At 30.0% G+C, this 14,084-nt stretch overlaps 1 long non-coding RNA gene across 1 annotated transcript; it reads right to left on the bottom strand.

The window, feature by feature from the left end:
- Positions 1-2,343: 2,343 nt before the first annotated feature.
- LOC143227107 (uncharacterized) lies at positions 2,344-13,857 on the bottom strand. Its single transcript, XR_013014883.1, has 2 exons — positions 13,727-13,857; positions 2,344-3,354 (listed from the first exon to the last, which is right to left on the bottom strand). It is a non-coding gene; the product is annotated as an uncharacterized LOC143227107 (long non-coding RNA).
- Positions 13,858-14,084: the final 227 nt, after the last annotated feature.

The following is a 14,084-nucleotide window of genomic DNA, read 5'->3' as shown; positions in this document are numbered from 1 at the left end:
GCAATTTAATAACGTCATATTTAGGTGATACTTAAAAAAGTATTATTTTTTTAAACATATACTGGAGCACTTTTATGGATCGAAAACCTTTCTTATGTATATTGCCAATAATACATAAAATACAATTCTTGGTTTGAGAATTATACAATTTAGGAATCATGACACTATGTTACAAGATTCAATAAAAATATCACCTTGTGATCATAAAATTATATCGCACATAATAGCAAATGTTATCTTTCTCAATCGTGAAAATTATTCATTAAACGTTTAAACTTAAATTTGTTAGGTGCAGAAATAAAAAAAAAACAACTTTAGATTTACAATTGATACTTTTACCAACGAATTGACCGTCACATTATAACGCCCTTATCGCTAAAAGGGCGAGCATGTTTGGTGCAATCGTGATTTGAACCTGCGATCCTCAGATTACGAGTTGAATATCTTAACATACCTGGCCATGCCAGACCTTACACGTTGATAATAAAGTAGTCTAATTAAGAGTTAAACATAACTCTTAAAAAAAAAATTGACATTTAAATTTCTGACTTCTTGAATCTATGAGGTTAGTTGTTACTAACTCAAACCTCCAGACGTTTTTTTGTTTCCTACTATTCATAAATTAGAAAATACAATATGTTCCATCATTTCAACTTGTAACAGCCCCAGCGAGTAGATTTAACATATCATAGATTATGTTTTTAAATCTTCTGTTTTGCTTCTCAAGAGTTAAATAAAAAAGGGAACGTACAACAGAAAATTTTAACATTTTTCAATTATCTGGTGTAATTGTCACATAGTTAATGTTTACACTGACAATTATATATGAAATGTTTTACAAGTTATACACTTTTACTTAATGTTACCTTGTCAGCTTATTGCCAACATCGTGATATTTTGATTTTTGTTTACCACATTGGTTTTATATGGCCTACAGTTAAAGATGAATAACATATTTATTGTTTAAACAATGTTCTTTAGACATGGAATTCATATCATCAAAGATGATATCATCATTGTTGACGTGTTTAAACAAGAGGTTACAAATATTTAAAAACCTGTACACCTGCAATTTTAATATTGTTTTTCTGGTATAAAATTACTTCAGAGATATAAATGACCTTAATCGTAAATTGTGTTGTGGTGAAATAAGTGTAATAAATATGTAGAGTTCTCTGCATATTAATATATTATGCAGTATCATGATGTTTTGTCTTATTTAGATAAATATACTTCCAGTCTTTTTTTTGTTATTATGTTGGGCCATGGGTAAATATAGTAAAACATCTTTTTAAAACCTTCGAGAAAAACAAAGTGGATCAACTTTCTGATGTTTCTGTGTTGAAGTCAAGACCTTCCTCAATTTCAACTTGTGAAACAAAAAATTGGTTGTAACCTACAGCTGATTGAAGGTAACAATTAATCTCCTTATAAGTGAAGTATGTTGATCAGTAGATAAATATCTACAAGTACAGAGTCAGTTTAGTGAATTTCATATTTGAAAGGACATTTACTTTTATTTATCATAAATTGAATTTAAATGTAAATAACATTGTTTTACATGTACTGGGTAAATGAGCTAACCTTAATCCTCTTGTATCTTATATGGATATTTCAGGTGTCCAGTACACACCTGAACCCACAATTACACATATGAAGAAAAATAAAATTATAGTTCCAGTAGAATGTTTTTTTTTATTTAAGTGTATTTTATATTGATGCTTTAGTATTTAAATAAAAAAGAGATATTCTATGTTTTACTTCTTTGCACCGACAAAAATCTTGCTTGTAAACAAAGCATTTAATAATTTTTAGAATTATTTTCTTATCTCAGTTCTTAGATTCATATTTACTACAACCTATTATGCTTTATTATAATATAAACCAGACTTTCTTTAAAACAGTTCACTTTCTATCATTAAAACCACTTGCCTTGTGCAAATGGTACAGATTAATAACTCCTAAAATTTAGCTTTAAACTCAGTTGGACAAAAAGATTTGTAAAATTTGATAGATTTTAAATAAAGTGTCTTATTAAAAGTTTGTGTCACAAAGATAACCAGATGGTGCTTTTGTTCTCTGAAGTTGTAATCCATTGATAAAATTTTAAATGCTGAGAAAAACGTGCATGTTTAATAATTTTTAACATTTCCTTACATATTATTTCGTTACTGATAAAGTTTATATCTACTTGAAAACCAAAGTAATATTTTTAATACAAGATATAAGGTTAAAATAATTTATGTTTACCTAGCTAGTTTGGAATGAGAAGCTATTTAAATAACACAAATTATTTCTTATTAAATATTTCATTAAGTTTAATTTTCAAACAACAAACACAAATATAGTAACTCCTTATTTATTGAAAATAGACTTTGAATATTAAATACAATTTCATCTCATCCAAAAAATACTCTTTACAAACTATCAAACAACAACTCCTTATATTGTCAACATATTTGGAAGCCAAGGTCAAAATTCACCTTCTGTCAGCAGCAGAGTGTTTATATGATTTATTAATATAAATTTAACTATTTCATTCAGTAAAATATTTTTTTTCAATGGATATCAAATTAAAAGTAACTATATATATAAAGTGAAGCTTTCTAGTCAATGTAAAATGCAAAGAAAAGTCTACGACCAATCAAAGCATTTTAAATATATTTCAAAACACTTTTGTTATTGGTACACAAAATATTTAATATTACTTTTTCTTCACTTATATATCATGGAAAAAGAGTTTTTACTTGATGGGAGAAATTTTTGTTACTAATTAACATCTCTTTAATTTAGTTGTGCCAAAAAATTACACAAATTCATGGAAACATTAAATCACAAATAATAAGAATAATATTTTGACATACAGTTAAATTGTTTTGTTAAAGAAATAATACAATTAAATATACAAAAACAAATACCAAAAACTTATACAAAACCACTAATATTTAATTTTATAACCATACAGTCTTTATTTATTGAGTGTAATGTCCACGGTCTAAAAGATGTGAAATTTAATCGCCTCTTTTAACTTTTTTTTTTTCATGGCACAGGGAGATATATGTCCCAAAGTAGTGGATGTGTTAAGTAATAATTATACATATATAACTGCTCCATGGCTTATTATGAAAGCAATAGTAGTAACAAGCTGTCTGTTTGTTGATTATAGCACAAATTACAACAAAACTACTTCTTCTGAGAAATACTTCTGCATGACTACATCAGTAGGAATTAGTTTCATTTTAGAAATAGGGGCAAGTAATGTAGAAACTATTCAAAAAATCTTATCCTAGTTTTCGAAGACTTTGTGACATCACCAGCGATGCTAAAATCCTCATATAGCCTGATGTGGCTTTCCTATGAGAAAACACAAGCAACAGCTAAAGTTAAAGTTTTATTATGGTATGTAATATTAAAGTGACTTTTATTTATTTCATTTTTAATTGATTCTACAAGTTTCAAAACAGATTCATTAAAATAATACCTAAATACCTGAATCTTTGTTCATAAATTAAGTTCTAAAAGCAATATATTTCATAATTCTGTTAGTTACAGTAAAAGAAATAAGTCATTCATACTTAATATAAAGAAATGTATTAACTTGTGCAGTAAATTTGCTAAGGTATACTGTCATATTTACAGTTTGTATTTAATATATATTTTAAATTGTTGAACATTGGTGTCAAAGTTTTCTGTTTCTGTAAACCATAATCATACAATCACTTCTGTTGATTAGGGACATGATATTACAGTCCAACTACAAGAAAGAAAAGGAAATGCCTTTTCCTGAACTGTAAGTAGTGGATGACATTTGAAATTGGATGCATTGTTCCACGACACCCCAGCCATAACCTAAGAGATAGTTGAGACACTTGGGTGCCTTTTTGGACTGTTATTTGTTACAACATTAGAAAATAGCCCTTTCTAACTACTGCACCCTGGTGGAAAAGCTGCAACTATTATTCTGAAATATCCATTATTTATGGAGCTAATACAAGGCTGTTGTAAGAGATGTACAGTTCACTGTTCACTCTTCTGGTTAGTATGGTCAGTTGAATGAAAACTAGAGGCTTAAGGAAAGTGACTTCCTTTTCTCTCTAGCTTATTAATCCATCTAGTCCAGTAGATTTTCAAAACAGACAACTCCAAAAGAAAATGTAGTTCAATTCCAATATTTTTTTTTTCAAAAATATCTTGTAACTTACATATTAGCTTTACATCATGTATCTAATGAATGGAATTTGAAAATTCATGTTTAAACGTTGCATCGTGTCTGTATATGTGTAAGAAATACTTCTGCGTGTAGTTAGCAACAATTTTCTTCTTTGGTTTTAGGTCTGCATTCATTGGCTTCTGAACTACCATTTTGATATTTCAGCTGCAACAAGTAACATGCAGTTCAACACTGATATGTATAAGAGTTGTCAAAAATATCTAAGAGGCATTTAATCCTTTAATTCAACCAGAAACATGCTGCTTAACATTAATACCTCCACTTACATTTAATCGGTGTCAGAAATATATGTATTTAATACTTGAATTCAACTTAGTATATTACCTACACGTTGAATGGTTAAAATCAATAACAGAAATTTGGAACAGCAAAATGCGGTTTGCTGTTCTACCCATTACTAGTGATATAACCAAAGAACTATTTTCACATTTCAATTAATCAAGAGTGAATATGAGAATAGTACTGGATTGTCTTATTAAGGAACGTGCATCTTCATAAGCCTGAATAACATTAACTTACCAACCTACATCTTGGGATACAAAGATTGAAAGTAGTTACTTGATACTAATCAGTAGAGAAGTTAGTGCTGTTAACTGTAGACCAGATGAGAGGGTCATTAGAAGACCACATACTTCAGGTAGTATAAAACATATCTTATGCAACACAACCTCTCGAATCACAAGGTTATGTTACAGATTAGCCAATATGAGTGGAACCTCTGAAAATGTTATGATAACATTTTGTCTCAATAACTAGAACCTTTGAGAGTCCAATAAGGTATTACTACTAGCATACTGCTTGTCTTGAAGACATCTTTTAAAGTTTATGAATATTTGTGGCACTTGAATTAGTAATGCTTATACTGAGTTTATATATTCAATGTAAGACAATCATGGTAGATCCATTCTGCTTCACCCGGCATGGCCAGGTGAGTTAAGGCGTTCGACTCATAATCCGAGGGTCGCGTGTTTGCATCCCCGTCGCTCCAAACATGCTCGCCTTTTCAGCCGTGGGGGCGTTATAATGTGAAGTTCAATCTCACTATTCGTTCGTAAAAGAGTAGCTAAAGAGATAGCAGTGCGTGGTGATGACTAGCTGCCTTTTATCTAGTCTTACACTCCTAAATTAAGGACAGCTAGTGCAGATAGCCCTTGAGTAGCTTTATGCGAAATTCAAAAAACAAATAAACAAACCATCCTGCTAACCTAATTCTTTGTAGGATCAAAGGCTATTGTTAAGAGTTGCTAGGCCAGATTAACTGGAGAAGCATGATGCATATGGTGCATGCTTTGACTATAGTATCTTTTACGACACCGGTGAACACTTTTCCAAACATTGTACTTTAAAAACAATGTTTATTTCTGGACAACCTAATACTGTGAGCAATATACACTGCTGGCCGAAATTTTAATGTTAGACTCGATTACTTATTTGAGTAGAGTTTTGAAAGATGAAAATAGGAAAAGCGACAATAGAAATATAAAAAAAATAGCATTAAATAGGGAAAATGAGAACACTATAAAATTAGCCTAAATACTAGCTGGTCAAAAGTTTAAGACCATACCAAAAAGAAGTCCAAAACAGGGTAGAAAATGCCCAACAAGAAGTCTCAGTAGTGAGTTGCACGGCCGTCATTGCAAATTACTGCAAACATGTGCTTTGGCATGGTTGATATAAGCGTTTGCAGAAGGCTAGCTGGAATGTTACGCAGAGTGGTGAAGATGGCTTTACGAAGATCATACTCTATTTGCAATTGACGTCCATTTCTAAAGACTTCCCCTTCAATCCACCTCCAAACATTTTCAATTGGGTTCGATTCGGGCGAACAATCTTGAAAGTTTAGTAGGCAACAATATATATATATATTGTTGATTTTTACTCTCAAGAATCTTATACAAATTAAGAGAACAGGCGAGATCTTTCCAATACACATTTAACAATATAGGTTATACGCATTAAAATGAAACAGACATAGATATTGAAATAAATGTATAATAGTAAATTCGTAACAATGGATAAATAAAGGATTACGTTTGATTCAGTCTACAGGTACCGACAAAAAGAACTTTGTCAAAACAGATAGAAGATTCCTTTATAATGTGTAATACATCAATATAATGAACATACAGTTCGTTGAATCAACATATAATATTTCAGAACTTCTACTTCTGTTAAAATAGAAACATCCTTTTATACACAACAACACACTCAAACTTTTCACGCATCTTAAAACAGTTCTAATTGATTTTGTTATTTTATATTACAGTCAAGAAAAACTCTTCAAAGTATTAACAAAAATTGCAAACAATAACAGTTACTGTAGTGTACATACAAAATAAATATTGAGTTGTTTGTTGTGTAGAACAAAATCGTAAGTAATACAAATAATAAGAATATTTCAGATAATATTCAGCATGCACATCATTCAGATACATAAAAACTTACCAGCAATGTAATGTTTGGAATTTTTAAGAAAAACTGTTATCTCATATCATTTCGACTGATAAAGTTAACCAACTGCATATAAAAAAAATTAAATAAAATTCTTATCAGTAACAATTTGGGCAGTGAGTAAAAGAGCAATAATATTTAAACACGTTAATATTAATTATTGACACAAAATGTTTTCCCAGTTCTAACACCTGTCTTTGTCCTCGGACACAAAACTGTAACATACCCCTTACATTCGTGCTGTCTTCAACGAGAAAAATACTTTTTTCAGATTCATGGTTTAAGTAATAAATATATAAATTCTGAAGCTCAGCTCTGAAAATTATGTTTACTATAAGCAGAATTACGCAAATTTAGATTTATTTTCATTATTTCACTGTTATAGAAACTTAATTTATTTTTCTTACTTTTTAAAACACTAGATGATTTAAATATCCATGTTACAATATTTGCATTTAATGTTAAACATATTTCAAAAACAGGAACAGCAAGAAAAAAAAGGAGTAATGGAATCGAAGAGAGAAACGGTGATTCAAAAACTTGAACTGTATTAATCGTAAAGTGTGTTTGTAAAACACACAAGGAAATTCATAATAATGGCAAAAAACGATAAAACAACTGTTTATTTATATCTATAGTGTTATAAAACTTATCAGACGTGTTAGTACTTTCAAGGAAATAAATCTTTTTCGGGTCTAATATGTATAACGTGCTGCAATACAGTAAATTTTTTCACAAGGAATGAAACCGTAAACGAAGAGATGTGAGTCATGTGACCTTATTATATAAAATGAAGTCTCTTGTGTTTAAGATGATCACTGTATTATTGGTTCTTACCAAACAAGGTTCAACCAATCCGGAAAGAGGTTTGCAATGATTGGTGAAAACACGAGTTAAGTTACCATGCTTAAAATAAATACAAATTAATTTAAATTATTGGCTGAAAGATGTAGATAAGTGATATGAAAAGGTTTTCCAAGGTAAAATATTTGTGAAAACAGCAACATCTTCAACATGAAAGTTCTATTTGCAGCTGTTGTTGTGCTCATAAGCTTGACGATGGCCAAAGGCAACGCCATAGAAATAGCGTGGAAACTGCTGTGTCGTAAGTTCATTTTCAAAATTTATTACTATTTACGGTATTAATTAATAGTATAACTGGAATAAGTGTTCTCTTTTTTCTTGTTTTGACAGTAAGAGAAACAAAGCAATAGAAAACTAGAATAAAATACTATTAAAGCAAACTTCCTTATTTTCGCATAAACATACTATACATAGGAAAAATACTAAAATTATTTAGTTAATAACATCACACTTGCCAATGGCTCCAAATAGTCGAGAGTCACATTATAATTTCTTGAAGAGAATATTTCAACTAGGTTATACATGAATATCTGGAATAATTTCATTAAAGTTTTACACTTCTATTTACGTCTAAATGTTCTGATCTATTGTTGGGGGAAAATAATGTAACTTTTTCTTTCCATTTAATAAAGTATTTTGTCGTACGCTAGTATGTGAAAAGAGAAAAATGCTTTCTTCAGGTAACTCAAACACGTACCTTTCTATGTAGAGCTAAATAAAGAGAATCCTGGAAAAATGAACGAGGTAAAAAGAGTGCAATACAAAAAAAAATTGGTGAAAAAGCAGATTGGGTAAGTATTTGGCATATTATTATTAATCAGTTTTTATTAATTCATTATAATTTTAGAAACAATGTGTTATTACTGTGAACAGCAGATTTCCTCTTCAGTAAAGAGCTTCTTGGTGTACGAATTGCAATTAAAATTACATTGATATTAAAGGTTGGTTTAACACAGTGACAGTAAATGTTAAGATTCAAAGATTACAACAACAGTACTTATTTTGAGAGTAAATTATTTACCGATAATTCCCTTTTTAAACATTATGAAAAGTATTCATAACTTATTCAAAACTTGATTTTTTTTACAGACAGTAACAAAAACTTCCAGTTTTAACTGATATGTAATAAATATTAAGGTTGGTGAAATAAGTATTTCCTTCTTTAAAATACACCATGTGTAGATGAATATTAGACATAACTCACATATCTGAAATAATATAACATTAATTTTGCCTTACTTTTCTTGCTGTAGTTATATTTTCCATTATTTGTCTCTGTTTCAAAAATATTGCATATCCTTAGTTCATGTCAAAATAAACATTTCAAGTTGATTGTAAAAGAACCAGAGGAGAAGCATGTTTGAAAATAGATATAATAAAATTAAGAACAATTATACAGCTTTTGACATATAAACTTACGTTTACGTTTAAATATCACAAAACGAAGTTATGGAAAGTAACTTTAAAGCTGATGTAACATAAATTGTTTTTCATCTCAAGCTTCCAGATGCAATTCGAAAATGTGAAAAAGCAGAATTTCCTACAGAAAACTTGAACGAGTTCTTGAATGAAATGTGTCGTGAAGAAAGAGAAACGGCTGTGCAGGTGATAATTAAATATAATGAAATTTTGTATTTAATTTCTGCTTTCGTCATCAAAATTTATTTCAGTATGTTGTACGAATAACTACTACAGCAACAAAATTATTTTATTTCCCTACTCTACAGAAAGTAGTTATTATATATCATCACGAGATTAAAGAACAATTGACAAAGAAATGAGGTCTCAGCAATCCACGTATATTTTATACGACTTACTTCAGCGTCTAAAAAAATTGTGACTGATATCACTGTAGATGTTGGCTTAGCTTCAAATCTGAACTCGGGCCAATTCCTTATCTATTTAAGACAACCTTGTTTTACGACACAATCTCAATAATATCCAATTTAGTTTAATTTTAAATTGTATAAGAATTGTATTTCATAATTATTTAATTTATAAATCCGAAAGTCCATATAAAATTCCTTTATTTGAAGACTTCTCTGTGTGACGTTTGAAACACAAACACTCATATCTTATCAGTCAAAGAAAAGTTTTAAAGTCACTAGTGTTTTTCCGCTTTCGAAACGTCTCTTTAACGTTGATTTTTATCTAATTATACTTAATTGTTCTGCATGACTCCATGTTTATGTATATGTAATTCCATAAATATATGTGTGAAACGAACTAAATGATTGAAGTTGTAATAAATTACAGGAGATTTGAGTTATGTGATATATACTTACCCTAAAACTATAATATACTTTAAGGGTTTAAACAAACACATTTTATATTTGTTGAAGCTTTTTACTCTTCAAGGTTTCAGTCTTGAAAAATCTCAAGTGACATTAAATCCTGTTTATATAATGGTGTAGGAAATGAAAATGTGTGTCGGTGAGAAATATGCAGAACTTCACGTGGATCCAGAATCTATACTCGTTGAAGCGATCAGTAAATGTTTGTGAAGACGTAAGTTAACATCGGGTTAAAATATATCTGTACATTTGATACATTAAAGAACTATCTCTGAACTGCAACATCTTATATGCCGAAAATTTTATCAACATTATTGTCTACAAGAACATTTAAAAATATTTATAGTTTAAAATAAGGTAACGTGTCATTTAACAGTTAAACCCTGAAGTAACTATTGACGTATCACCTGCCTTAATTTAAGAAAAATATCACAGCAATTGAAAATTAATTGTTTATATTACTGTTGATTAATTGTTTAGTTTTATTTTCGTAATATAGAAGGCTAGCACTTTAATTATTCTTTTATTTTTAAATATGTGGTGTTATGAAAATATGTGATAACATATAAAGACTTGTACAAATACAAAAAAAGACGTTGAATACAAACCTACATTTCCTTACATAGATTGATAAAGTATCCTTCTTAAAATGAGTTAACAATATTAAGTCGTATATCTCTTATAAATTCTACAATAATATTAACACATAAGAAACATGATACAATTACACTTCATTCCCACTCCATTACACTTTAAAAGGTGCAATCTAATGAGGATCATGGGTTCGAATTTTTGTCCCACCAAACACGCTTGTCCGAGTAGGGGCGTTATAATATAATAATTGTTCTACTTGTAAGTGAAAGAGTAGCCAAAGAGATGGCGGAAGGTAGTGATAACTTGCTGTCTTCCTTCAAGTTTTTCACTGCTAAATTAGGAACGGCTAACAAAATTCAAACCAGATATGCCCAAAACACTAATGAGGATAGTACTGTAGGATAATTTCATGTAGAATGACACTGGTAACCCACTTGAAAAAAGATTCTGGTACACTGCACTTTAGAATAATAATTGTGATACAATAAAATTACAATTGTAACATAATAAAGAAAGACTGTACTAAGAAATGAAATAAACTATTATATGGTACAAACATATAATCTGATGAAATCTAAATCAAGAAAAAACAAATATCTGCAAATAGATAAATTTCTTTTAATCTAATGAGAAAAACTAACTTCTATTATACAGGAAAATATTTTAAACTTTTCATTTCCCTGAGTACCAGCTAAGTAAGATATATGAGGTTTTCAATCCAAAAATAACCAAGTTTTGTCACCATTTTAGAACAATGATCAGAATTTAGTGATTTTTCTACCACATTTGGTATTAATTAATATGACTAATATATTATACGAAATGTTATTGGATTTAATTCGATGTGTATCGACAATAATACCTAATCGTTTCAATGTTATTTTTATTTTCAGCTTCAACCAATCACTTAACAGTTGATGAAGATCATCTTCCACATATTACCTATGATATAATAATTTGAATCTGTCGTTGTTTCCTTTTCTTTGGAATATATTTAACTCTCAAAAACCTATACCTTGAAAATAAAACTCTCAAAGGAACAATACTGTTGAGTTTGTATTAATTTGTTAAATATCATTTTCAGTTTGTATTGGAACAAATGGTACCGTGTGATTTTGATGATCTAATTTGATACATGTTGTTTCTTCAGTGTCTTGTTAAAACGGAGAAAATCCAGTCATTATATTTTTTTCAATTGAAAAAACATTATTCTAAATTATTCTCATAAAATTTCAATGAGGAACAGAATCATCACTTCCATGTGCTAAAATAATTGATTTTTTTTTTATATCTACAAGAAATTAAAGTTGGGAACCCATACTTATTCATAAATTTGTACGCTCAGCATGGCCAGGTGGTTAAAGCACTCGAATCGTTGGGAGTTCGAATCCCTATCCCACCAAACAAGCTTACCCTTTTAGCCATGGGAAAATTATAATGTGACGATCAATCCCACAATTAGTTTGGTAAAAGAGTAGCTCAAGAGTTGACGGTGGGTAGTGATAACACTGCTAAATTAAGGACGACTAGTAGCTTTGCGCGAAATTTAAACAAACAATAAAAATGTTTGTGCATGGAAGTTTTGTCAATCCACACAAGAAATAAATAAAATAATTAAATTATTTGTAATTAAGTCATTTAGAACACGAAACTAAACTGTACTACAAAAGTTTCGTTAAACCTCAAATATAGGCTGTTTGTACTAATAAAGGTGCCACGTTTTCAGCACAGTGGTTGGTGCAACACTCTTGTATATATGCAATTTTTTTCTGCATGGTTATTGTCGTTAAAAAGTTTAAAACTATCTCAATCTTATAAGCAGTAGATATTCTTGTGTATAAACTGAAATGAAAACAAAAATACGACTGTATGTATTATGCTGAGATTAAAGTTGAGAAGAAAAAAAAAGGAAAGCAGCATGTACAATTCAACTTCAACACGGCCAAAATTAAGATACAGGAATCTATATTAATATTTTCACGTTATGTCTGCACTGTAACAAAGACCATGAAAATAAACATTACTGATATTGATTGAGACGGTGACTTTTTTTTTTTTGAAGTTTGCGCAGAGCTACTCAAGGGCTCTTTGGGCTAGCCGTCCCGACTTTAACAGTGTAAGACTAGAGGGGAGACGGTTATTCATCACGACCCACCGCCGAAATTCTCACTTAAAAATAAGTTTTGCACCTGTCAACGTGTAATCTTAGTAGAAGCTCCAACAGTTAAACCGATTCAACCTTTGAGTCCGCCCGCAGGTCAATTCACGACCCAGTCACGTGACAATACTATGCCTACCACGGCAACCGAAACTCCAATTTTAGCATCAACATTTGACCGACTTAACACTGAATCACTTACGAGCAAAAAAAGAAAAGAAAAAAATGAGAAAGAAAAAGTATATATGACAACATTTAGAAGAGTTATCAAACCAATGTGTGTATTAGAATATCGAGGCCCTAATTTCCTGACTGCCTGATTGATTGTAGACGGGTGGACATAAGGTATTAACTCAATATTTTTCACAAACAAATAGTTAGTTATCACCACCCACCGCCAACTCTTGGGCTGCTCTTTTACTAACAAATAGTGCAACTGACCGTTACATTATAACGCCCCCACGGCAGAAAGGGCGAGCATGTTTGGTGTGAAGAGGATTCGAACCTGCGACTATCAGGTTACGCGTTGAGTGTCTTAATCACATGGTCATACCGAGCGCGGAGAAGGTGGCATAGTATTCTACTTTAAAGTATAAACTAACTATTTCAAGCATGTTCTAAAATTGTTCTCAAAACAAAATATAGAAATATGAATTTCTCTAAAGCATCCATTCACAAATTTTCTCTTTCTGGTAAATAGTGTGACATAAATATAAATTATTATACAATATGATTTTTAAGCTATAGAAATTTGACAAATACAGAACATTAAATAATCATATTTTACATATAGTGTTTCGGAAGTTATTACAAGAAGGAGAGAAAAACACGGTGACCTGAAGTAAAATTATCTAACTCTGATACTGAAAACTTTAAAACACTTCGATTCTAACGAAATCTTTATTTTCAGCCATAATATTTTAAACGAAGAGTACTCCTTTATCAGTCCATATAACGAAAAGTCCAGTTATATTAAGTATTTTATCGTCCTTTATAAGAAACATTTTTAAAGAAAAATATGAAGTTGCAATCATAACAAAAAACAACATTTTTGGTAACATTAACAAATTTGGAAAATAATAGAATAATTTCAATGCTATCCTTGTATACTACGAAAACGAAATTAAACGTTACCTTTTGGACTTCACAATAAATTGGGTCATTTATTTCTTTTGCACTTAGGATCTCAGTGTAAAGAAGAACTACGACTGATATGACCTCGAAAACGACATTGGGAACATGAACACTGGGTAAGCAACAAAACGTCATTTCATACAACTTTCAATAATTTTCTCCAATCTGTCTATTTATGAATTACATTCCTGTCAACTGACTTTTGAATTACCGTGTATAATTCACTTTTTTTTATTGTATTTCTAACGGTAGTTCATAACCAATAAAGAATATTTATTTATCAAAAACAAAACTATAAAATTAGCTTCAAATAATGGAGAGATTCACAGTTAAAGGATCGGAACACAAAACGATAGGG

The sequence above is a fragment of the Tachypleus tridentatus genome, chromosome 9 (genome assembly GCF_004210375.1).
Source record: "Tachypleus tridentatus isolate NWPU-2018 chromosome 9, ASM421037v1, whole genome shotgun sequence".
Classification (NCBI taxonomy): Eukaryota; Metazoa; Arthropoda; class Merostomata; order Xiphosura; family Limulidae; genus Tachypleus; species Tachypleus tridentatus.
The sequence above is the reverse complement of the archived record's forward strand: the minus strand, read 5'-3'. Positions and strand labels throughout refer to the sequence as shown.